We start from the raw sequence: 25781 nt of genomic DNA on the forward strand, positions 1-25781 counted from the left end.
GTGGCTGCGACAAATGCTTCACAACCAAAGATTGTGCTATGCCTCTGATACTTCGCAGCATATTGTAGGTGAATAGGGGGTCTTGTGACACATAATGTGCAAAAAGTAAAATAAGAAGTACCATCGGAGTCTTTGCTGTTGCTAAATTAGAGATTGCTGCAGCCATAGAAGAAGGCCAATACAAAGGAATGTATTGGATCACAGATGATTCCCTTTGTGAGGTAAAACATTTCCCTGCCTGTTTTGAAAAAAAATGTTTTACCTCAAAGGAAGAATCATTTGTGATCCCGTCCTGTAATGTCTGTATATTTAATTACTTCCTTCCCGACCCAGGAGCTGTGGTATGATCAGACCATGTCCCTGTACGGTCAGACACGGCCATTACACAGTACACAGCAAGAACACATATATAAGATTATCTCAGCACAGGAACATTTTTTTTAAACACATCAAATTGTGGAAATTATTATTATTCTGAGATCTATTGATTAAAATGACGTTTGTTCTTGGGAAAACTCCTTTTAAAGGGATTATCTATTGCTGCTTACTTCTGCATTGGCCCCACACACCTGCCAAAATGCCTGCATAGCTAACAAACAGGACACTAGTTGGATACCTGCTTTAAGGTTCAGGGTTCTCCAACATTTGCCGATAACCTTGCTGGCTTCCATTAAAGAGGAGGGTGCCTGACTAAAATGACTACTTTGAATAGGGTTATGTGCTGAGCTGGCCATACACATTACACCCAGGTCGGTTTCGTCAGGATCATCCGACCATCTTATTTGTTTGGGGTGATAGGCTTTTCTTCTATATAGATTCTTTACCTTTCTAAGTCACATTTTCACCATTTCCCAGATGTGAGATCTCCGCAGAAGCTTTTGCTTTACATTAGTATACAGTAGCACAGCAGCATATTTTGGTGCTTTCTGGTTAAAGGTAAATGCATATGACCCCCCCCCCCTCCCCCCACGCCGCCTGTTCCTCCCTCTCTCTGGCTCTATGCAAATTTTTCTATTCAGTAACATGGCATCGGAGTTAGCGCCTGAGCATAGCACTTATCTCCGGTGCCATGTTTCTGAAGCTTATTACCTAGTCTTGTGCCCGAGAGGGCGGCGCATGCGCCATCGCTTCTTCAGATCTCGTTCTGACCGCGGGAGCGTGCGCGGTCACAACAGGACTGGAGAACAGCTGATCTTACCGATTAGCTGCAGCAGATGATATCGTAGCAGACGTCTGCTGCAGCTAATCGGTAAGATTAGGGGTTAATATTTTGTTGCACAACCTTTTTGGAGGCGATCACTGTAAACAATCGATTTGTGTACCTCTATCAGACTTCTGCACCTGTCCACAGGTATCATGGACCACACCTTGTGAGAAAACTGCTCCTTGCAATAATGCTCACGTTTTATTGCGCTGTACAATAAGTTCAATAGCATAGTCTGTATAAGTGGCCACATATATGACAGTATGGCGTCCGATCACCTCAATAGGGAGGCGACTTCTCTTAGGCTACTTTCACACATCCGGTTTGAGCAGTGCGGCTCAATCCGGCTGTGAAACCTATGCAACGGATGCGGCGAAAACACCGCATCCTTTGCATAAGTTTTTACATGCGGCCGGTCCGGTTTGTTCCGGTTGCGGCACGCTACTGAGCATGCGCAGTGGAAGAAATCGCATGCGGCGGCCGGATGCGTTTTTTTCCGCATCGCGCCGCATCTGTCGTCCATAGGCATGCATTGAAAATGCGCCGCAGCGGCCGGATGCGTCGCGATGCGTTTTTTTTTTTTGCCGGAGCAAAAAACGTTGCAGGGAACGTTCTATCTGGCCGCGGCATCGGCTAAATCTGCCGCATGCGGCAAAAACCGGACCGAACGCAAGCCCCTGCGGCACAATACGGCACTAATGTAAGTCTATGCAAAAAAACCCGCAACCGGCGGCAAAAAAAAGCGGTTGCGGTTTTTCTGCAGAGTGCCGTATTGTGCCGCATTTCAGAAACCAGAGGTGTGAAAGTAGCCTTAGCTGTCCTATATATATCCTCCGTTCTGCGCAGCGTGGATGTTATCAGTGACAGGCGGCCACGCTCATCTGCAAATAGAATCTTTCCAGATCACTTAATCCCGCCACATCCCCCCTCCCTCCAGATCAATGTGAAGGCCGTCCAAACACAAAGAGCTTTATTCTCATGAGATATTAATGGATCTGCATTATTTCCAGGTATCTTGATTGGTAAGATCATATTTCAGTTCCTCTTTGCAGCTACAAAAAAACCTGCCAGTGATTTTCAGGAAGCCACGAACTGCGGCTGAACCCTCGGTAAGCCTGGCAGTGGGGTTTCATATACAAAGTTGACCGCATCTGTCATCACTAAGGTTTCTGTCCATCTATTCACGTCATCTGTGACCGTCCATAGGAGCCACTGTACAGTTCAGGGGGATGGTCCTTTTTGTGTTCTATTACAAAATAGAAATCTCTTTGTGTGATCAAATAACATTTTCATGTTGCATTGATATTGAAATCCTGTTTCTGGCCTTACAAGAAAGTGAACTCTTTATATTCACTATGTAGGCAAAATTTTGGGAAATTACAACTACAGAAGCGTTCATGATATCTCATTTTAAACCCATAGACATCAGTATGGACTTGGTTCCTTCTTGGCAGCTTTACCAGGTTCCACTTGGCAGAGAAGGCTTTCTAAGATTTGGAGGTGTTTATGGGAATTTTTTCCCATTAATCCAGAACAGGTCAGACACAGCTCGCCATCTCAATTCAAAGTGTTGGGTGGGATTGAGATGAGGACTCCATGTGGCTGGTCAAGTTCTTCCACGCCACATGTTAAACTGTTAAAGGTGTGGTTCACTACTCTGCAATAGTGGCGACATCCTTGTAAAACTGATAGTGAAAGCTTTTTCTAAATACCTTGTTCAGCCAATTCTGCCTCTGAGCAGTGCTATCGCGGTCCGCTCATCCCCAAGAAGTGACCACCAGGGCTCCATGACCGCTGAAATCCGGTGATGTCACGTCAACTTCCAGTTGACTTGACATCAAGCGAGGCTGACCCCAGTCTTCCTGAGTGACTGGGCTGTGGGCGGAGTTTCACCACTCATTACAGCCTAGCGTCACAGCCCAGCATCTCCCTGCTCTCTCCTTCACTGCAGAGCGCCGCAAGCAGGAGCGATGCTGGGCTGTGACAAGCGGTGAAACTCCGCCCACAGCCCAGTCACTCAGGAAGACTGGGGCCGCTTCGGTGATGTCTGGTCAACTGGAAGGTGACATCGCCGGATCTAAGCCTGGGGGGTCACTTAGTGGGGATGAGCTGGACCGCAATAGCGCCTCTCAGAGGCAGAATTTAGAAAAAGCCTTCCCTATCAGTTTTACAGGGATATAGCTACTAATGCAGAGTAGTGAACCACCTCTTTAAGATCATCCTTCACCAGAACTAAGCGGTCTAGGCCAACCCTGAAAGACTACCACATAGCAGACCCTCCCCCGCCAAACTACAGTTGACACAATGCGGTCAGGCAGATAACGTTCTCGCATTTGCTTATCTCACACTTATCCATTAGACAGCCAGATAGTGAAACACACAAGTGAGGTCAGAGCAAGGCAAAGTTTAATAAAACAGTCCAACACACTTCACAATGAAAACCGATAAAAATCAACTTTACGACATCTATAATATTTAAACCAGAATCCACTTCCCCCATAATCCTCCCTCTTCGTTACACTTCCAGTATCTGTGTATTCATCAGACGATGTTGATATCAGTTTCTGCTGAGACCAATAGTTCCACAAATGATCTCTGACAACAGTATGGTCACAAGTTTCCAAGGATAAATTAATTCAAAACAACATACATGTGACATGCCAACTTCTACCCAACTTTGAGTTTCGCCTGTCAGAAAACAGTGTGTCCCAGGTAGAAGCCAACAAGCGAAACACATGGTCGGGTATTTTTCATGTGTGTTTAAGTCATTTATTGTTGGAAGCTCGTGACAATATTGTTGTTGGTAATCGCGTGTAGATCTGCTGGTCTCATTAGGTGGCAACATGAGTGGATGAATACACTGATACTGGAAATGTGATGAAGAGGGAGGATTATAAGGGATGTGGATTAAAGAAACCAGTTACATTGTTCTCTACACCACTCCATAGTGCTTTGTGATGCAAGTCCTGCAGGAACCCCATGCCATAAAGCTCATCGTACACAGATTTTGCCCGATGTTAATGCCAGAGAGGTTGTGATGATTGAGTCAGCAGCGCACTGGCATCTTTATGTACAACGTGCCTCCACATTCGGTGATCCTGCTCTGTAACTTTACATGGTCTCCACTTCATGTCTGAGCTTCTGTGGTTTCTAAACGCCTCCACTTTTCAATGATGCCACAGTTGATTATGGGATATTTAGGAATGAAGAAACCTCACAAACTGACCCGTTACAAAAGTGGCATCTTATTACAGCATCCAGCTAGAATTCAGTGAGCTCTTTAGAACGAGCTGTTCTTCCACGTTTGTTAGTAAAGGCAAAATCCATGATTTATACAACCGTAGCAAAAGGGCTATGTTGAAATCCCAAATTCAGTGATTAAGAAGTGTGCCCAAATAATAGTGTACATGGAGCTAAACACCGGCTATATCCTTTGCACCTTCCAAAAAGTACCATGAGTGTATATATAGTGGAGTCTGCTTGTGATGCCCAGGATAGAACTGATGGAGGTCGCTAAGTGGGTTCAGGCTTTTCAGAGGGATCTGGAGAACAATCTCCATAGTAGAAGACAGATCTTACTAAGTATGAAGTTTCTGATAATTATATACTTGTTTTCTGAGTAGTTGGGTCATCAAAAAAGTACCATGAGTGTTCATAGAGGGCAGGCTGCTTGTGGTGCCCAGTATAGAAATGATGGAGGTCTCTAAGTCGGTTCAGGCTTGTTAGAGGGATCAGGAGAACATTCTCCACAGTAGAAGACAGAACTTACTAAATATGAAGCTTCTGATAATTATATACTGGTCTTCTGAATAGTTGGGTCATCAGAATATGTGAACATTATTTATGTTGTTTATATATTTCCTATAAACTTTATGATTTGCAAAGTAAATTTCCAGCCACGTTAGCCAGCCTATGACCGGCTTCTCCATTCACGAGCATATCTTCTGCCTGATGTAGTAGGTGCCATTCTGCTGAGTGCTATACCAGAAATAAGGCCTGGTTCACATTCTTACATGGAATCAGGGGCAGAACAATCGCGGTCACAGGGGCCAGGCCCAGGGGTTCAGGGGGCCCGAGGATCTCAGCTAGTGGCACAATGGCTGCAGTCCACGCGACTGCTGTGGAGCCTGTGATGCAGGAGAGCCCGATGCCAGCGCTGGCAGCGGGCACCGCGACAAGGATCGCACTTTCAATTGTATCGGCATCGCAGATGCCCATACAGTTGAAAACAATGATGAGAGATGGAGCGGCGCGCTGCCTCTGTCATCATTCTCCTGCTGTGTCTGTCTACCCTCTGCCTCTAACAGCTCAGCGAAGCGCAATGACATCACCACTGTGCGCTGTGCAGAGCGGCAAAACGGTGGACGCACGCTAAGGAGACCGGATAGCAGGGCAACGAGGAGAAGTGAGTATGTGTATTTAATCACGGTGACCAGAGGGCTAGGGGGGTTCATTAAACAATATGGGAGCTGTATACTACATGAAGGTACGTAATACTATATGGGGAGTGTATTATAATGTATGGAGAGCTAATGGCAGTGTGTTATAATGTATGGAGGAGTATCAACAGTGCATTATAATGTATGGAGAGCTATGGGGAGTGTATTATGTATGGAGAGCTATGGGGAGTGAATTATAATGTATGGAGAGCTATGGGGAGTGAATTATAATGCATGTAGACCTATAAGATGCATTATAATATTGGATATTATATCATCGGGATATCGGAGTACGAGAGTGCCAAGTGTCAGTGTAATTATCCTGTTGGCCCAGGTCCAAACTTTGCTTCGGGGCCCATTGAACTCTAGTTACACCACATGGAATTATTATCTGTAATAAATGTACATGGTACTAGTTATCATGATCGGGGCTGATCTTAATGCACTGTAGTGTGAGCAACTTGATAAGCTCTTGCTTCTTGCTGGGTGAGAAAAGCGACTTGTAATTTAAGGAGCTGTGAGTAGCAGGAGCCCGGGTGCAGATTGCCCAGCTATTAAATCATCTAATTATATCCCATGGTGAAGGGCATGTAACCCTAAGCCGTGACTGCTGCTTCTTCTTCATCCAGGACGAGCTGCTGATACCGATGTGAACCACGAGACTTTGATCAGAACATTGGCACCGTCAAGAAAACGTCCGGTTACACATCCTATGCCACGTAGAGACCTACTTCAGTCCTGATAAGAAAATCAACCAAATGCTGACGATTCTGCAAACCTCAGTAAATAGTGTGAGGGTAAAGTTTGAGTCTGTGTCAACTCTGAGGGATGACATCATGGATGGCTGCGGGGCTTGTCATTACTTCATAGTCAGGATGTAACCTTTTACATAGATTCTTTGTCCTATTAATCACCCTAGAAAAGCTTTCTCACCTGCAATACCAGACTCCTCAATGTCTAAAGTGCAATGTTACGCAGTTTGTTTTGGAGGAATTTAATTAAAGGGAACCTGTCATATCGTTTTACAATTAAACTGCCTTGACTATGTTTTACGTGATGCAGTATACATCACTAACATGGTTTTACAAAAAACATCCATGTATTTATCTTAAATAAAAATAAGACTTTATTTGCTTAGATGAATGCAGTACATACCTTAGGTTTCAGTCAAAGGGGCGGCGCTTTTGCTGGGTTCAGTCACTGTCACTCAAGTTCAGGCACGATTCTATTTTGAACGTAGTCACACCCCACCACGATTTTCTGTTTGCTGAGCTCCGTCCATTATGGTCACAGGGTCGTGACATCACCACAGGTCCTAAACCACCACTTCTTTGCTGATTTCCAGAGCTCAGCAGAGGAGAAGTGGTGTGCAGGACCTGTGTTGATGTCACGACCATGTGACCATAATGGGCGGAGCTCAGCAGAGAAGTGGTGGTGCAGGACCTGTGTTAATGTCACGACCATGTGACCGTAATGGGCGGAGCTCAGCAGAGGAGAAGTGGTGGTGCAGGACCTGTATTGTCACGACCATGTGACCGTAATGGGCGGAGCTCAGCAGAGAAGTGGTGGTGCAGGACCTGTGTTAATGTCACGACCATGTGACCGTAATGGGCGGAGCTCAGCAGAGGAGAAGTGGTGGTGCAGGACCTGTGTTGTCACGACCATGTGACCGTAATGGGCGGAGCTCAGCAGAGAAGTGGTGGTGCAGGACCTGTGTTAATGTCACGACCATGTGACCGTAATGGGTGGAGCTCAGCAGAGGAGAAGTGGTGGTGCAGGACCTGTGTTGATGTCACGATCTTGTGACCATAATGGGCGTAGCTCAGCAAAGGGGAAGTGGTGGTGCAGGACCTGTGTTGATGTCACGATCTTGTGACCATAATGGGCAGAGCTCAGCAGAGGAGAAGTGGTGGTGCAGGACCTGTGTTGATGTCATGATCTTGTGACCATAATGGGTGGAGCTCAGCAAAGGGGAAGTGGTGGGGGGGCGTTACTAAGTTCAAAATAGAATCGTGCTTGAACTTCAGTGACAGTGACTGAACCCAGTAAAAGCGCCACCCCTATGACTGAAACCTAAGATATGTACTGCATTCAGCTAAGCATATAAAGTCTAATTTTAAGATAAATACATGGAATCTTTTGTTTTTAAAACCATGTTAGGGATTAACCATTTAAAACACATGCATCATTTAATACACATTGGGGGCAGTTTAATATCAAAAAATGAAATGACGGATTCTCTTTAATAAGAATGCAGATTTGCCATAAAGGAGATTTCTGATCACATTACCCCATTTGTAAATGCACAGTTAATAGATCATTATAAGATCTAAGTTCATTTCTAGAGGTTCTCCATTCTGGTTAACAATGTAGATCCTTTTTATAATGTCTACATGCCTAAATATGGCTAAAGAGACCCTGTATTGTTAATTCTGCTCCTTCAAGATTTGGGGAAAGCTGTGCAGCAAGACCTATGTGGCTGTTATATTAGACAGAAACAGATTTAAAGGAATTGTCCACTACTTTAGAAGATAACATAAATGGGCCTAGACTAGGGTGATATAAGACATAATTATCCCTATACTCACCTTCCGGAATGGCTCCTCTCCTACATAATCAGTATTGTGCCTCCCACTCGTCTCCTGGAATCAAGATCTAGTTGAAAGGGGGATGTCACAAGACCCCTGTGGTCTGCACAATACCTCCAAACAGGGGAGAAGTTTCTTTTTGTTTGTATGGAATATGAAGCCTATATGCCATATTACTGAGCTGTTCTCTCCCAGGACAATATGGTGCTGTATTTTTTTACATATGTAGTGCCTATATATTATACAAGGACTGGAGGACAAGGAGTAAAGTGCAAATATGTTTAATAAATAGCAACTGGCACAAAGGAATCAGCGGCAAAAACAGGCCGGCAGATACAATATAGATGTACTAGATGACAATTACATATAGGGCACAAGTAAAATGAATGAATAAATAACAGACTGGGTCAAAAACATGAACAAGGCATCCTGCACATAAAGAGCATGGTGTAAAATTTTGACAATTGTTACACATAGACAGATGGTAAAAACCAGCATTGGATAAGTACAATGATAAAAGTGTATACTCTGAAATAACAGAGATATATTAAATATATAAAATAGGATCCAAGTCTCACTAATCACTAATAAACAGTGCTTAATACAGATGCTGGTGAAACAGCAACTTCTGCGGTGACAGAGTCAAACAGTTAAACAGTCAAAAAGCTATAAACAGGTAAACAGGTTTAGCCACCATGAGGTGCGAATTGGATGCCAATGAACAGTCAGATTAAGTACAAAGACATGAATGCATGAATAAAATCCCAGCCGGTTAAGTAAACATACCCATAAGTGCACAAAGCAGGCCTGATAAGCAGCAGAGCAGACCCCCCTGGAGAGAGCCCCAACCTATACACCCCCCGGAGAGAGACCCAACCTATACCTTTCACAATCTCAGCTATAAGATTATTTCATCAGGGGGAGGTTGTTTGTATGGAATATGAAGCCTATATGCCATATTACTGAGCTGTTCTCTCCCAGGTCAATATGGTGCTGTATTTTTTTACATATGTAGTGCCTATATATTATAGAAGAGAAATAATTGGGATTCATGTAGGATGCAGTATTATTTATTTACTTTTAAACTTTTTTATTATGTTTAAAAAAAAAGAACTTGTAACATACAATATTTATGTCAACAATAATAATGACAAGTTTTAGACATCCAATTACCATAATTTACAATCATCAGAACAAAACCCCAATACCCTCCCCCCCTCCCTCTCTGCATGCGTCCTCTAACGTATGTATTATTTATTTTTGATCATCTTTTAGTCAGCATTCTCCATATAATAACTTGAACGTCAATGTAACAAAGTGATGTGTTGGTTTAATAAAAGAAAACATTACATTGTAAAATGATGGCCAAAGTGAAATACATAGGATATGTCAGATAAATGATCATCAGAGTTTCCGTTTTTGTTGCCAATATGACTTTTTTTTTCATTTTTTGTTTATCGCGGTTTATACATGAACTCTATCTGTTGTGGCCAACGAGGACGCTTCTTCAGTGTCGTGGTTTTGATGAATGATGAGACCCAATAACTCTCCACAGTCTTTCTTGAAAGTAGAATAGTTTGGTGTTTGCCTTGGACAAGTATCTTTTAGCTTGCTTAAGAATCATTATTATTGGCAGCACATCGCCCTATGTAAATAGGGGATGTACACAAATACTTATGGAAACAGACTGATCGCATTATCGATCGTTCTATGACTTTAGAATTCTGGTCTGACAGTCTAAATGGACCAGAAAACGGCCGCCGTTCAGCTTGTATATAGACAGTCAACGGCTGGTTACCGACCAGGATCAGACAGTTTACACCAGTGTTTCCCAAACTCCAGTCCTCATGGCCCCCAACAAGTCATGTTTTCAGGATTTCCTTACTATTGAACAGGTGATGGAATCATTATCAAGGCATCACCTGTGCTATATTAAGGAACTCCTGAAAACATGACCTGTTGGGGGTCGTGAGGACTGGAGTTTGGGAACCACTGGTGTACACGGTCCCTAACCCTTTACTTGGTCCTGGGCCCTGCTAAGGAGATGAGAGATGTGTAATGAATACTGCTAAAAGGCTGTTGACGCTCCACTGGGCAAATCCCAAATATTTCATGTTGCAGGTGGGTCAGACCATCTAAAACCGGGTAATGCTGCATCCGTTCTGCAAATGGCATAAATAGACAATGTCGTTATAAGACATATAACAGCTATTTGTGTAGATTACTTGGCTTATGTACTACATCTTATTCTTTAGAAACATCCAAATAAATTAAATAGAATTCTTCTCAATACAGCCGGTGAAATGGGTATTGAACACGTCACCAATTTTCTAATTTGTAAAGGTGTTATTGACATGAATTTCTCACCAGATGTCAATAAAAACCCATCCAATCCACACAGCCAAAGAAATCAAACTATAGATGTCCATAAATTTAGTGATGTGTAATAATGAGAAGTGACCCAGGGAAAAAGTGTTGAACACACTTAGTGAAATGTATTTAATACGTCGTACAAAAGCCTTTGTTGGCGATGACCGCTTCAAGATGCCTTCTGTATGGAGAAGCTAGTCACCTGCATTGCTCAGGGGTGATTTATGGCGATTTTTCCATGCAAACACACTTCAAAGCCTGAGAGTTTCATGGGCTCCTTCCATGAACTTATTTTACTTATTTCACCCAGTATGTATATTTCATATATACAGTCATGACCAAAAGTGTTGGCCAATTGGACAAAATTTCACACACAACCTCAAAAATGGGCAGGACAAAATTATTGGTGCCTTTCTAAAATTGTGGGTAAACAACTTTGAAGCATGTAGTGCTCCTTCAAACTAATCTGTGGCAAGTAACAGGTGTGGGTAATATGAAAATCACACCTGAAACCAGATAAAAAGGGGAGAAGTTGACTTAATCTTTGCATTGTGTGTCGGTATGTGCCACACTAAGCATGGAGGACAGGAAGAGGAAAAAAAACTGTCTGAGGACTTGAGAAGCAATATTGTTGAGAAATATCAACAATCTTAAGGTTATAAGTCCACCTCCAGAGATCTTAATGTTCCTTTGTCCATGTGTTGAGGAGAGACATAAGATGAAATACTTAATTAACCTCTGGACATAGAGCACTGTGAGAACTGTGTTCAATGAAATGAATTCTCTATATATAAGCCAGTCAGTTTTCAGAGGAACTCAAAGATGGCACTCTATGACATCACAGACCCTACCATCAGCATGGAGCCACCAGATGATGTCCCTCCCATCACCATCACCATTGATTGATCCACTGAAGTCAGACCCGCCCATCAACAGCAACACAGATCTCCCCATTGGCTAGCCCATGAACTGTCCCACTAAATGGGCATATCTGAACTTGTGTACGCCCCTAGCCTATATCAAGAGGACGCATGCTTGTACTCGCTCTGTTCGGTGCCATCTTTACTGTGACCAAGAAGAGATTTTACATCCGACTGTGTCTGGTGTGAATTTTTTACACATGCACTTAGGCCAGGCAGTAGGCAACTAGTGATCTCTGGTTAAGAGTTCACCCTAACACATGGTGTGCAACATAATCAAGAAATTTACAACCCATGGCACAGTAGCTAATCTCCCTGGAACGACAGAGAAAAATTGATGAGAGGTTGCAACGGAGGATAGTCCAGATGGTGGAGTAGCAGCCTACAGTCAGGTTCCACAGAAATTAAAGGGAAATTATCGTTAAAAAAAAAAAATAATAATAACTGAAAAAATGTAAAGTAATAATGTTTAAATGTTTTGTTTAAATATTATTTTTTTTTATTGTGCAAAATATAAAAAAAAAATTAAAAAGTTTGATATTTTCTACTGTTAAACACTAGGGGGAGCAGCTTCTGAAATCCTACTGAATTTCCACTGTATAAAAAGCTCAGATTACAGCCTGCCGTAAAGTAGGCGGAGTCTGCTCTCCTGTGTGTGATGGCGCCTCCCCCTCCTAATCTGAGTGTTTACAACAGATAACAGAGAATGACATGTAAGGACACAGTGCAGAGCCATTTTCCTGGTGACCAGAAATGTCTAAAGTGTCACCAAGGACAGCAGGAGTATCACACAGGATAGGATTAGATACACGGCTCTGCAGACAGTATTACACAGGATAGGATTAGATACACGGCTCTGCAGACAGTATCACACAGGATAGGATTAGATACACGGCTCAGCAGACAGTATTACACGATAGGATTAGATACACGGCTCAACAGACAGTATCACACAGAATAGGATTAGATACACAGCTCTGCAGACAGTATCACACAGGATAGGATTAGATACACAGCTCAGCAGACAGAATCACACAGGAGAGGATTAGATACACAGCTCAGCAGACAGTATCACACAGGATAGGATTAGATACACAGCTCAGCAGACAGTATCACACCGGACATGATTAGATACACAGCTCAGCAGACAGTATGACACGATAGGATTGGATACACGGCTCTGCAGACAGTGTCACACAGGATAGGATTAGATACACAGCTCTGCAGACATTATTACACGATAGGATTAGATACACGGCTCAGCAGACAGTATCACACAGGATAGGATTAGATACACTGCTCTGCAGACAGTATCACACAGGATAGGATTAGATACACAGCTCAGCAGACAGTATCACACAGGATAGGATTAGATACACAGCTCAGCAGACAGAATCACACAGGAGAGGATTAGATACACAGCTCAGCAGACAGTATCACACAGGACAGGATTAGATACACGGCTCAGCAGACAGTATCACACGACAGGATTAGATACACAGCTCAGCAGACAGTATCACACGACAGGATTAGATACACAGCCGTACAGACAGTATCACACAGGAGAGGATTAGATACACAACCCTGCAGACAGTATCACCGGTGCACACGCAGGTACTCACATGCAGTGGCGCACACACACACACACACACAATCACCCCTGATGGGGACCTTGTGCTACACACACACACAATCACCCCTGATGGGGACCTTGTGCTACACACACACACACACACACAATCACCCCTGATGGGGACCTTGTGCCACACACACACCTTTCACATTGTTCCTCCCTGTGACCTCCGGTGGGCGCTCCAGGCAGCTGTGCTGCATGCCATCCTCCCCTGCGTCCGGCCGACATTTCACACATCCGATCGCATACACTCACACATCCGATCGCATACACTCACACATCCGATCGCATACACTCACACACACTCACGATATCGCACATACCTGTACAATCGCGCGCACACGCTCACAATATCCGGAGATATCACATGCTTCCCATGTGATCCTCTCGCAGGTCCTGGAAGCTCACTGCACAGCATCGCAAGCGCCGACACACACTCACAATCACCCCTGATGGGGACCTTGTGACACTGACACACACACACACACACACACACGGCAGCGGCGGGCAGAGCGGGGACTTGTGAGAACGGAGGGAGGGGGGTGTCATTGGAGACAGTAACGGCGGGGGGAGGGGCGGCGTCAGTAGATGGGGCAGAGCAGGGGCTGGGGAGAACGGAGAGATGGGATGTCATCGGAGACAGTAACGAGGGGAGGAGGCCCGTACTCACACATCCCGGCGGGTGACAGGGGTAAAGTGGAGCAAACAGCACACGCTGTGAGCTCCACAATAATGGCGCTGGTCTCCTCCCCCTGTTGTGTTCTGGACAGCCCAGTGGGCGTGTCCAGGTCACAGCAGACGCCCACTGTAACGTACTTCATGGGGTCGGACCCCGACTATCAGAGTCTATACACAGGGGCTGCCGTAAAGGAAGGAGTTACTGTCGTTACACACACGGCAAATCCAGCATGGCAGCCCCCAGTGCCTCCAGTAAAATAAGAATTACATAAAAACTAAATAAGCAGCGATTTTTATTTTGTATTAGAAATACTTGATTTCATAATCACTATTTTGCATACAAAAATAAAAGAAAGCGACACCTTCCCTTTAAAGCTATTCTGCAGGCTCAGCAGGCATCGGTTTCAGCGCAACCTAGCCGTCGACATTTGAATGACATGAAATGAGACCCAGGAGGACCCCACTGCTGACACAGATACATAAAAAGCTAGATTGCAGTTTGTAAAAATGTATGTGAGTAAGTCAAAATCCTTCTAGAAAAGCGTCTGTGGACAGATTATACCAAGGTCGAGATTTTTGGTAAAGCGCATCATTCTACTGCTTAGTGAAAACGGAATAAGGCTTCAAAGAAAAAAACAGAGTACCTACAGTCAAATATGGTGGAAGTTCAGAGATGTTTAGGGTTGTTTTGTGCCTCTGGCACTGGGTGTCTTGAGTGTGTGCAAAGCATCATGAAATCTGAAAATTACAAAAGTATATTGGGCTCAAAGTGCCCAGTGTCAGAAAGCTGGGTTTGAGTCCTAGATCATGGGTCTTTCAGCAGAACAATGACCCCAAACATACTTCAAGAAGCCCCAGAAATCAATGGAAACAGAGTTCTAAAGTGACAGCAATGAGACCTGGTCCAAATCCCATTGAACTCCTGTAGAGAGATCTAAAAAATTGCTGTTGGGAGAAGAGAAGACGCCTTCAAATATGAGAGACCCGGAACAGTTTATAAAGAAGAGTCCAAATTCCAGTTGAGGTGTAAGATGCTTGGTGATGGTTATGGGAAGCGAATGATTGCAGTTATTTATTCCAAAGAGTGTGCAACCAAATATTAAGTTGATGGCGCCAACAATTTTGTCCAGCCTATTTTTGGAATTTTCTGTTAAATTATGGCCAATTTGCCTTTTTTTTCTGTATTTATTTTTTTATGTTGGTCCAATACACACAAAGGGAATAAACGTGAGTATAACAATTGTGTAATTGCAATAATTTTCTGGGGGAAATACTTCATTTTTTGGAACAATTTCAAGGATGCCAACACTTTTGGTAATGAATGTATGTGAGCCCCAATGGGGACAGTGTTACCAATGTATGTAAAGTGCTATGGAATTAATAGCGCTATATAAATGAATAAATTATTATTATTATTATATTGCAGCCTACATGTGTACACAAAAAAAGATAGTACCGTGTCCATTTTTTATCTTACTCATGGATTAATATTACCCCTACAAATCTGTGGTTCTGTAAAAATCACGGATGGCAGCGGTGTACAGTCTGTGTGCTGTCCGGGATTAACACTGTCATGTATAGGAGAAGCTTGGACATTTATATAGTTTTCCATACTGATGGTAAAACCCGACACTGACAGAGTATCATGAATGGGGTTTATGTCCCTCAAAAAATCCCAGTCGTCTAAATCAGGCATTACTGTCCCTTTTGGTTTCCCAAGTATATGAGTGTAGCTCTTACCGGGCAGCATGCCTTGACACTCGTCCACCGTCGGTCTATTGATATTCACTGGCCATAAAGGCTTCAGACTTAAAAACAATGGAAAGAATTATATTAAAACCAATTATGCCTTATGTTGTTATATATGGATATTGTCAAACAATCCACAGATAAAAACGTCACATCTGTGACACCATTCAGACGAGTGTTTGCCCTGTTTTAGTGTTTGGGGTGCTTCACACACAGCGAGCTCGCTGCCGAGATCGCTGCTGAGTCACGCTTTTTGTGACGCAGCAGTGACCTCATTAGCGATCTCGCTGTGTGTGACACTGAGCAGCGATCTGGCCCCTGCTGCGAGATCGCTGCTCGTTACACACAGCCCTGGTTCGTTTTCTTCAAAGGCGCTCTCCCACTGTGACACACAGATCGCTGTGTGTGACAGCGAGAGAGCGACGAATGAAGCGAGCAGGGAGCAGGAGCCGGCGTCTGGCAGCTGCGGTAAGCTGTAACCAAGATAAACATCGGGTAACCAAGGTGGTTACCCGATATTTACCTTAGTTACCAGCCTCCGCCGCTCTCACGCTGCCTGTGCTGCCGGCTCCGGCTCTCTGCACATGTAGCTGCAGTACACATCGGGTTAATTAACCCGATGTGTACTGTAGCTAGGAGAGCAAGGAGCCAGCGCTAAGCAGTGTGCGCGGCTCCCTGCTCTCTGCACATGTAGCTGCATTACACATCGGGTAATTAACCCGATGTGTACTGTAGCTAGGAGAGCAAAGCTAAGCGGTGTGCGCTGGTAACTAATGTAAACATCGGGTAACCATACCCGATGTTTACTTTAGTTACCAGTGTCCGCAGCTTCCAGACGCCGGCTCCGTGCAAGCGCAGCGTCGCTTGCACGTCGCTGCTGGCTGGGGGCTGGTTACTGGTCGCTGGTGAGATCTGCCTGTTTGACAGCTCACCAGCGACCATGTAGCGATGCAGCAGCGATCCTGACCAGGTCAGATCGCTGGTCGGATCGCTGCTGCATCGCTAAAGTGTGAAGGCACCCTTTGTCTGGCACATGTAGATTAGCTGTCGGGCGATGTGTTTTCTGCCGGTTCCAGCTCTTAGCTCTATTGTATATTTGCTTTTTTAGTCAGTAGATAGAGATTCACAATGTAAGGCGCATGGTGACGATGGCTCAGTACATTTGTGTCCCCTGCTCACTCTCCGGATACACTTATTGACTGTGTACCTTTCCATTAAGAGCATTTATTTTCCTTTGTCAGGTAGGAAAGTACTTAACACATTGCCCCGTAATGGAAATAGTGTATTTCTGTCAATCAGCGAGCGCCTGGGCTTCTAGCTGTGCAAACAGGACACATGTCATTGTGCCGTAAAAGCTCTCATTAGAAAGAAAAATGCTGCAGATGAAAATCACAGTTTCAGGTCTAATTTTACCAATCGATTTGGTTACAGTTTCCTACTTGCGACAGCATCTTCTGTGTGGAGCGGCCGCTGCTTTTTCAGTGTAAAGGCCCCGTTACACGCAACGACGGATCTAGCGATATATCGCCAGGGTCACGGATTCCGTGACACACATCCGGCATCGTTAGCGACGTTGTTGTGTGTGACAGCAAGGAACAACCGTTAACGATGGAAAATACTCACCTTATCGTCCATCGTTGACACGTCGTTCATTTTTAAAAAATCGTTGATTGTTGAGGACGCAGGTTGTTCGTCGTTCCCGTGGCAGCACACATCGCTACGTGTCACACCGCGGGAACGACGAACTGCAGCTTACTTGCGTCTGTCGGCAATGCAGAAGGAAGGAGGAGGGCGGCATGTTCCGGCCGCTCATCTCTGCCCCTCGCCTTCTATTGGGTGGCAGCTTAGTGACTTCGCTGCGACGCTGCACGAACCGCCCCCTTAGAAAGAAGGCGGGTCGCCAGCAACAGCGACATTGCTAGGCAGGTAAGTAGTGTGACGGCTCCAAACGATTTTGTATGCCACGGGCAGCGATTTGCCCATGACGCACAAACAACGGGGGCGGGTACGCTCGCTAGCGATATCGTGAACGATATCGCTGCATGTAACACCCCCTTAAGGCCTCGCTCGGAAGACATTTATTTATTGCATATTACTTCTATCTGCATTTTTCACAGATAAAACTCGTACCTGTTCTAATCTATGGTGTTTTCAACATGTCTGTGTATTTTTATGGACCAAATGGTTAACACAAAATCACAGAGACCTGTCCAGTTTTGATCCGTCACAGATCCAACTCACTAATGCAAGTCTATGGGTCTGAAAAAAATCAGACTGCACTCCATAGTGATCTGTGTCATTCACATGAATTCTAAGTTTCCTGCTTGTTTGATAGGAGACACTTCAGAAAGCTTCTTGTGCTCAAAAAAGCTTGAGGAAACAGAGGGTAAAAGTGACACCGACCAAACACTGATGAAAATCTGATCCAAGACATGATTTACATCAGTGCCTAGGATCAGATTTTCAGCGCTGTGTACATTTTGACAGCAGCACAGGTGTCACACGGACCGCACACTGATGTGATCAGTGTGACACTTACGAGAGAAAACACCTGTCCCTTTAAAAAAATAATAAAAGAATGTTTATACTTGCGTGTCTCCAGCGCTACTGTCTCTGGCCCTGCTGTTGCTTCCGTGTCCCGCTGATTATACTTATGCATATGCACTGCACTGACCGTGGACCCGGAAGTAACAGCAGCGCCGAAGACAGGTAAGTATACAAGTTCGTTCTGTCCGTGTGCTATCCGGATGCCACATGGATAGCACACAGAGAACATATACACGGACAAACATACTGACCTCCCCACGGACCGTCACACACGTGCGTTAAATGCAGAGACATGTGACAGAGGCCTAATGTGGTTTGTTTCTTGCTGAGAAAACCAATTGAACAATCTAATCCATCCTCCAGAATCTCCAATGCCTATTACTTCTCTGGATTGCTCTATGCCAGTGTTATTCCGGGCATGATCTTATCCGGTAGTGTCCTATTCTACAGATTATTAGTGCCAAAGTGAAATAAAAAAAAGTCCCACATTACATTTTAAGTTCTGCCCCAATTCTGGTTTCATGTATTCTGGTCACATTATTGGTATTGATCTTTAGTAATCTTACGAAGAAGGGAAAATGCCGTTTTGGAGACATTGCACTGGTGATGGATGACCTGACAGAAGTGTCTGGGCTTAGTTTTTCATCACCTAACAGTGGTTTCCGTAAGTGTGAGCCCATTGGAGTCAGTAATGTAATGGACAATGTGAGGCTATGTCCGCACGTTGCTTTTTACCTGCTTTTTACCTGCTTTTTTGCTGCTTTTTCAACTGCAGCGTTTAATGCCAAAATGGTTGTGTTCTGCTTTTCAAGCAAAGTCTATGGGAATTTGGGTTTCTTGTCCGCACTATGCAGTTCAAACTGCAGCCTTTTTGTTGCAGAACTTTGGTCAAAAACTCAGCTTTGCAGTGCAAAACCCAAATGGCAAAAACAATTGACATGTCAATTGTTTTTGCCATTTGGGTTTTGCACTGCAAAGCTGAGTTTTTGACCAAAGTTCTGCAACAAAAAGGCTGCAGTTTGAACTGCATTGTGTGGACAAGAAACCCAAATTCCCATAGACTTTGCTTGAAAAGCAGAACACAACCATTTTGGCATTAAACGCTGCAGTTGAAAAAGCAGGTAAAAAGCAGGTAAAAAGCAACGTGCGGACATAGCCTTAAGGAAATCTCCAGACACAACCGCAGCCTCCTTTTTTTTGGGCAGTGAAGAGTCCAAGCTGATAGACGCCCACTGATCTCATCCTTTGACGTCAGAAGATAAAATTTGCAGCTCCCTTCAGGCTGCTTTGGGATTTTTCTACTATCTTACATGTTTTATAAAATTTATGTTAAACCCTTCCGGTCATACATTGTAAAGAAAATCTGTGAGTAAGGAAAATCTAATATACCGTACTGAATGACCTACAAACCCCGATAACCCTGACTGCTATTACTATACTGACATTTACTGGAATATCTGGAAGCCCAGCATTGGCTTGGATAGGTCCCAAGATTGTGCAGCCATAAATCAAACATTATCAGACTCTGTTCACATGACGGATGTTTCAATTTAGGAAAAGACAAATGGAAGAAATGATCTGTTACATCAATTATGCAAGTGAGGGCATTGATTATTATGGGAGTCTGTCTGAGAACCCATAATCAATAACAGAGCAGAAAAAAGTCTTGCATTGGAAAAGTTGGAGTATTGACTGGCACCATTCACTTTACTATATAAGACCCCCTTTACACGTCAGTGATTCCGGTGTGTATGACATCCGTTTTCATACGTACCGGAGACACGGACATACGCAGACCCATTATAATCAATGGGTCTGTGCACACATCAGTATTTACACAAGGTCAGTGTGTCCTTATAGAGCACACATGTGTCTGTGTGTTCCGCACGGAGACAAGTCCGTTGTCCTTCAGCAGCACTGATATCACACAAACAATCAGTGTGACACCTACCGGAGAAAACACGTGTCTTTGAAAAATTTTTTTTTTTTTTATACTCCTCTGTCTCCAGCGCTGCTGTCTCCTGCTTCAGGGTCTACTCATTATGCTCATTGCATATTCACTGCTCTGCGAACCCGGAAGCAAGTGTGACTTCAGCGCTGGAGACAGCAGCGTCGTGGACAGGTGAGTAAAAAGTTCCTGGTCCTGGTAAAGCACACATGTGCCAAAATCACGGCAGATGAAGGGCCATACACACCTTCAACACGTCCATGAAAAACGTGTGTGTTTTCCACAGGTATGTGAGAGAGGCCTAATGTACTGAAAAGCAGGAAAGAAATTCAAAGTGAGGTGAGAATAGGGAAAAAAAATAGCAATTCAGCCCATTTTTGGGGGTTTGTTTTAATTGTGTTCATTAAAACGCCATTGATGGAATAGTGAAGTCTAGCTTATCAGCAGCCACAGGGAGTCAACACACAGCGCTCACACTGCAATGTATTATACCATTTAAATGTCGGTCAGAGCTAAACCTCATCTAAATAATTAAAAAATGATCAGAGCTGACTCCGATTGCTACTTTTAGAGGTTGGTGCCAGCTGTACAGAACAGAAGGCATCTGTCATATATGAAGCAGGCTCAGCTCCTGAGCCTGCATCATACATTCCACCTGACCAGTGATAGATATATTTTTGTCACAGGTTGTTAAGAGGTTTCGCCTCCCATTCCTACACATATGATGTCGCGGTATAGTCTGGATGCTCCTATATACGAGATGCTTCAGCTTCAGCTAGTTTTAGGGGTACTTTGCACACTACGACATCGCAAGCCGATGGTAGCGATGATGAGCGCGATAGTCCCCGCCCCCGTCGCAGCTGCGATATCTTGTGATAGCTGCCGTAGCGAACATTATTGCTACTGAAGCTTCACATGCACTTACCTGCCCTGCGACGTCGCTCTGGCCGGCGAACTGCCTCCTTCCTAAGGGGGCGGGTCGTGCGGCGTCACAGCGACGTCACACGGTAGGCGGCCAATAGAAGCAGGGGGGCGGAGATGAGCGGGACGTAAACATCCCGCCCACCTCCTTCCTTCCGCATTGCAACCGGGACGCAGGTAGGAGATGTTCCTCGCTCCTGCGGCTTCACACACAGCGACGTCACTCGGCAGGCGGCCAATAGAAGCAGGGGGGCGGAGATCAGCGGGACGTAAACATCCCGCCCAACTCCTTCCTTCTCATTGCAGCTGGGACGCAGGTTGGAGATGTTCCTCGCTCCTGTGGCTTTATACACAGCGATGTGTGTTGCCGCAGGAACGAGGAACAACATTGTAACATTGGTCCTTCCGAAATTATGGAAATGACCGACGCTACACCGATCATACCATTTCGACGCTTTTGCGCTCGTTAATCTTAGTAAAAAGGATTCACATACTCCGATGTCGACAGCGACGCCGGGTGTGCGTCACTTTCGATTTGACCCCACCGACATTGCACCTGCGATGCCGTAGTGTGCAAAGTACCCCTTAGTCTATTATGTATGGGGTCTTATGGCATATCGCTAGAAAATACTGAAGACCTGTTGATCGCTGGGGGTCTGACCTCCTGTTTAAACAAATAGAGATGTGCGGTAAATCTCACTGCAGAATAAATTAAAGGAATAGTTCAGGATTTTTAAGAAATTGGGTCATAATAAGGAAAGTGATAAAATAACAAAATAAGGATTACTTCTCTGATGATGCCAATGGCTAGTCATTGATTGTACAATGTCATCACCGCGGGACGCGTCAACTAAGACCAGCAGGACCAACGGGGCGGTGGCATTGGGACAGCTGGGGATTTACCAAGTGAGTGATAGTTATTTTATTACTTCATCACATTCCCTACTTTAAGGCATTTTTATTTATTTATTTATTTATTTTTTTTTAAATCAACAGATTTCCATGTGAGGATGAAAAAAATTTGGGACTTTTTGCTGTCAAAAATTACAATAGCTAAAACAAACAATAGTTTCTGGTGGCAGTGTATAGGATGAGTATTATAGCCCATTTTAAGGGGTTGTCCAGGTTTATGATGTAAGTCTGCATTCACCCTATGTTACTGCAGACACTGATTTCCTAGTTAGAATTCTCCGGTGCCGGCGGTGAGAGCAGGTTGTCACGTGACTGCAATTATGCGATTCACTTGCATTGAGCAAAGCCGAGCGCATTTACACAGAATGTGGCCGGAAGTCTACAAATTACATACTTGTGATCACATGACTGCCAGCTCTCTCCATCAACACTGGAGAATCCTGACAGTGTGCAAGGTGCGCGCTCTGACGATTCACAAGTCTGCAGCAACATAGACTTGATTGCAAACTTTCATCACAAACTTGGACATCCCTTTAAGTCTTTCTTCTACTTTACTGGTTATATTAAAGATTTTACACATTATCAGCATATTTACCTCAAGTTATAGTTCTATAAATGTATTTATGCCTAGCAATGTAGCAGAAATATGAGTCCTGGAGACCTACCGAGCTTTCAGTAGGCGTCCACGAGGAGGCTGGAGCGCACAATGCTCACCTCTTACATCTTCAGTGTGTTGGTCATCTGCTGTAACATCTAAACCCTGGTGATTAAATACAACATTTCTTATGTACTAGACAAGTTACAAGTCATCCTCAAGGCATAAACAGCGGATCGCGTTATATTCACGTGCTTCACAATGTCACCAGGGTGCAGTCTACATTAATTGGAACCTAGTGCAACAGAACATTGCTTCTCGCTCTTAATTTACAAATTATAGGCCATTTATGTAAGTAATCTTTATTAAAATGACTCATAAAGCACAGATAGCTGAAGCTTTAAAAGGAACCTGTCGTGTGATTCATACAGCCTTATCCACGTGCAGCATGAATCAGGCAATGGATGTGTCATTACATGTGTGTTTTACTGTGTAACTCAGCGGCATTCCAAAGAAAGCATCCTCCGTAAAGCTGCCGGGGACTATGCATCTTGGATAAGTCCAAGGTCGATTCTCAGCAGCTTCTTCCTCCCGTTTTTCCCTAAACAGACAGGATTCCACCTATGTGTGTATAGGGAGAGACCTATCATTGCGGGGAGAGCTGCGGTGGATCGGATTTGGACTAGTCATCTAAGAAGCATAGTCCCCGGCCGGCTTTTCAGTCTGTTTTCTTTGATATGGGGCAACGTTTCAGAGTAGAACATGGATGTAATAACATGGCCAGTGGAATGGCAACATGTATCTACTGTTAACTGCATCAAAAGTGTTGAAACCATTTTTGATAAATATACGTGTCTTTTGGTACAGAATCCACCCCAAAAACTACATGAACATAGCCTCACGGTATGCTCACGTGGAACTTTTTGACATGGATTTTTGTGACTGAAAAGTCCACATCTAAAAATTACTAATAAAAGATGCATGGGGTTTTTATCCATTTTGCATTTGGATACTGCTTTTGTTGCTTTTTTAGTGTTTTTATTATCTGGACAGACACAAGAGCGTGTTTTTTGACACCTTTGTGCTATAAACACTTCATCAAAAAAACTCCTCCAAATCTGCAAGAAAAACTGCAGCAAAAACTTGTGTTTCGCTCTGATTTGTGCACAGAAAATGCACCAAAGAATTGACGTGATGCTTTTTCTAACACGTTAAATACTGTTTTAGTAGGTAACGTACCACATAGGCAAGTTTTCTCATTCAAGTGAATGGGATATTTGTTCCAAGCTAATTTGAAACATCTTTTGAATGTGAAAATTGGCCCAGTGTCTGCATAAAAAAAGTTTGAACAGATTTTTTTACATGGACTTCAAAATCCAAATCAGTGAGTATACAAAGAGTATTTAAAGGAGTGTGAACATCCCTTTAAAGGGGAGGCTAATCACAGGCAGCATGAATCAAAGATCGGCTCCATTATTGTAGCCGCGTATGTTCGTGTGATATGTCCGTTTCTTTCTGCACTCTAAAGGGTGGTTTACATGCTGCGACATCGCTAGCGAGCTCGTTAGCGATGTGACACGCCAGATCGCAGATAAGATTTGCCGAGATTGCACAATCTCGCTGGTCACGTGCAATTTTGGCAAATCGTATGTGCGATCTGGCGTGTCACATCGCTAACAAGATCGCTAGCGATGTTGCAGCGTGTAAAGCATCCTTAAGGCTGCTTTCACACTTGCGTTGTTTTGTATCCATCACAATCAGTTGTGTAACTCATGCAACGGATGCGCTGCACATAGTGGCACAACTGATGTGACTGATGCTGCAAAACATGGGTTGTTTTTTTTACTGTTTTACCGGCTATTGTGAACGATCAGCTGATCGTTCGGCCGCCGAGAGAGAGAAGCATTGATTTCAGTGATTAAACACAAGAGCTGAGCATGCGCAGTGAAAAAAAAAAGGATTCCGCCACTCAAAAAACGCTACATGCTGCGTTCCTGCCGCCCAACGGTCAATCGTTCCACGACTAATCCGTCACGCGGCGGATGCAACGCAAGGCCATCAGTCACAATTCGTCGTCCATACAAGTCTATGGGGAAAAAACGGAATCCTGCAAAATATTTTGCAGGTTGCCATATTTCCTCAAGGCGATGGATTGCAACTGATGCAAAATAAAGCAGGCTTTACACGCTACGATATATCTAACGAGATGTCGGCGGCGTCACGTCGTAAGTGACGCACATCCGGCCTTGTTAGTGATATTGTAGCGTGTGACAGCTATGAACGAGCAGAAATACTCACCTTCTCGTTCATTGCTGACACGTCGCTCATTTTCTAAAAATCGCACGTCCGGTTGTTCATCGTACCCGAGGCAGCACACATTGCTCCGTGTGACACCCCGGGAACGATGAACACCGCTTACCTGCGTCCCGCTGGCAATGCTGAAGGAAGGAGGTGGGCGGGATGTTTACGTCCTGCTCATCTCCACCCCTCCGCTTCTGTTGGCCGGTCGCTGTTATGCCGAACGTCCCTCCCCCTTCAGGAAGTGGATGTTAGGAAGGTAAGTGCGTGTGACGGGGGTTACAGGATTGTGCGACACGGGCAACAAATTGCCCGTGCCGCACAAACGATGGGGGGCGAGTGCGATCACACGAGATATTGCAACGTGTAAAGCAGCCTTAACGCAAGTGTGAAAGCAGCCTAACCCATAGATCTTCATTGATCCATATGTACATCTAGATCATAATTTCAAAGGACAGCCAGAGTTGATGTGATTAGGAGGACAAGGTACAGAATGCAGGTCCCCAGTGGCTTTTCCCTATCCCACTCCCTGGAAGTTCCTTGAAAATATATTTTCTCTGAAACACTGCATCATTTCAGAGTGAAACGTACATGCTTGCAATAACTGGGCCATTCTATTGATTTATGCTGCAGGCACCATGAATCATCTGACATTTCTTTTAAAGGGAATCTGTAAACAGATTTTTGCTATCTCATCTGAGTGCAGCATGATGTAGGCAAAGAGACTCTGAATCCAATAATGTATCACTTAGATTACTGGCTGCAGCTGTTCTGATACATTTAGCAATGTTGCAGAGCTGAGAAAGCTAACCCTGCCCACATCAGCCTCTCTATAAACAAAGTCTATAAACAGAGAAGTCCTTAATCACAGAAGGGGCAATGCCGGAGTGCCAGGTACAAGGCAATGTAGTCCAGCTTTGATAATCTGCTGTTGCTAAAACAATCTCCGCAAGTAAACAACACTGCACTCTTTATAAAA

The 25781-nt window shown here is 44.3% G+C and overlaps 1 protein-coding gene and 1 long non-coding RNA gene across 8 annotated transcripts in view; one reads left to right on the top strand and one right to left on the bottom strand.

Moving 5' to 3' along the window:
* PIGC (phosphatidylinositol glycan anchor biosynthesis class C) overlaps positions 1–25781 on the top strand; it is a 56623-nt gene that overhangs the window by 9860 nt on the left and 20982 nt on the right. For 2 of the 7 annotated variants that reach the window (XM_075322236.1, XM_075322233.1), the window contains exon 2: positions 6273–6425. The exons of the other annotated variants lie outside the window; for them this stretch is intronic. The gene's annotated coding sequence lies outside the window, so the exon portion shown is untranslated. The remainder of the gene's footprint in view (positions 1–6272; positions 6426–25781) is intronic. 7 annotated transcript variants of the gene reach the window in all.
* On the bottom strand, positions 10269–22654 carry LOC142249362 (uncharacterized). The gene is made up of 3 exons (XR_012725040.1): positions 22575–22654; positions 15573–15640; positions 10269–10393 (listed from the first exon to the last, which is right to left on the bottom strand). It is a non-coding gene; the product is annotated as an uncharacterized LOC142249362 (long non-coding RNA).

The sequence above is a fragment of the Anomaloglossus baeobatrachus genome, chromosome 8 (assembly GCF_048569485.1).
Source record: "Anomaloglossus baeobatrachus isolate aAnoBae1 chromosome 8, aAnoBae1.hap1, whole genome shotgun sequence".
In the NCBI taxonomy this organism is placed as follows: domain Eukaryota; kingdom Metazoa; phylum Chordata; class Amphibia; order Anura; family Aromobatidae; genus Anomaloglossus; species Anomaloglossus baeobatrachus.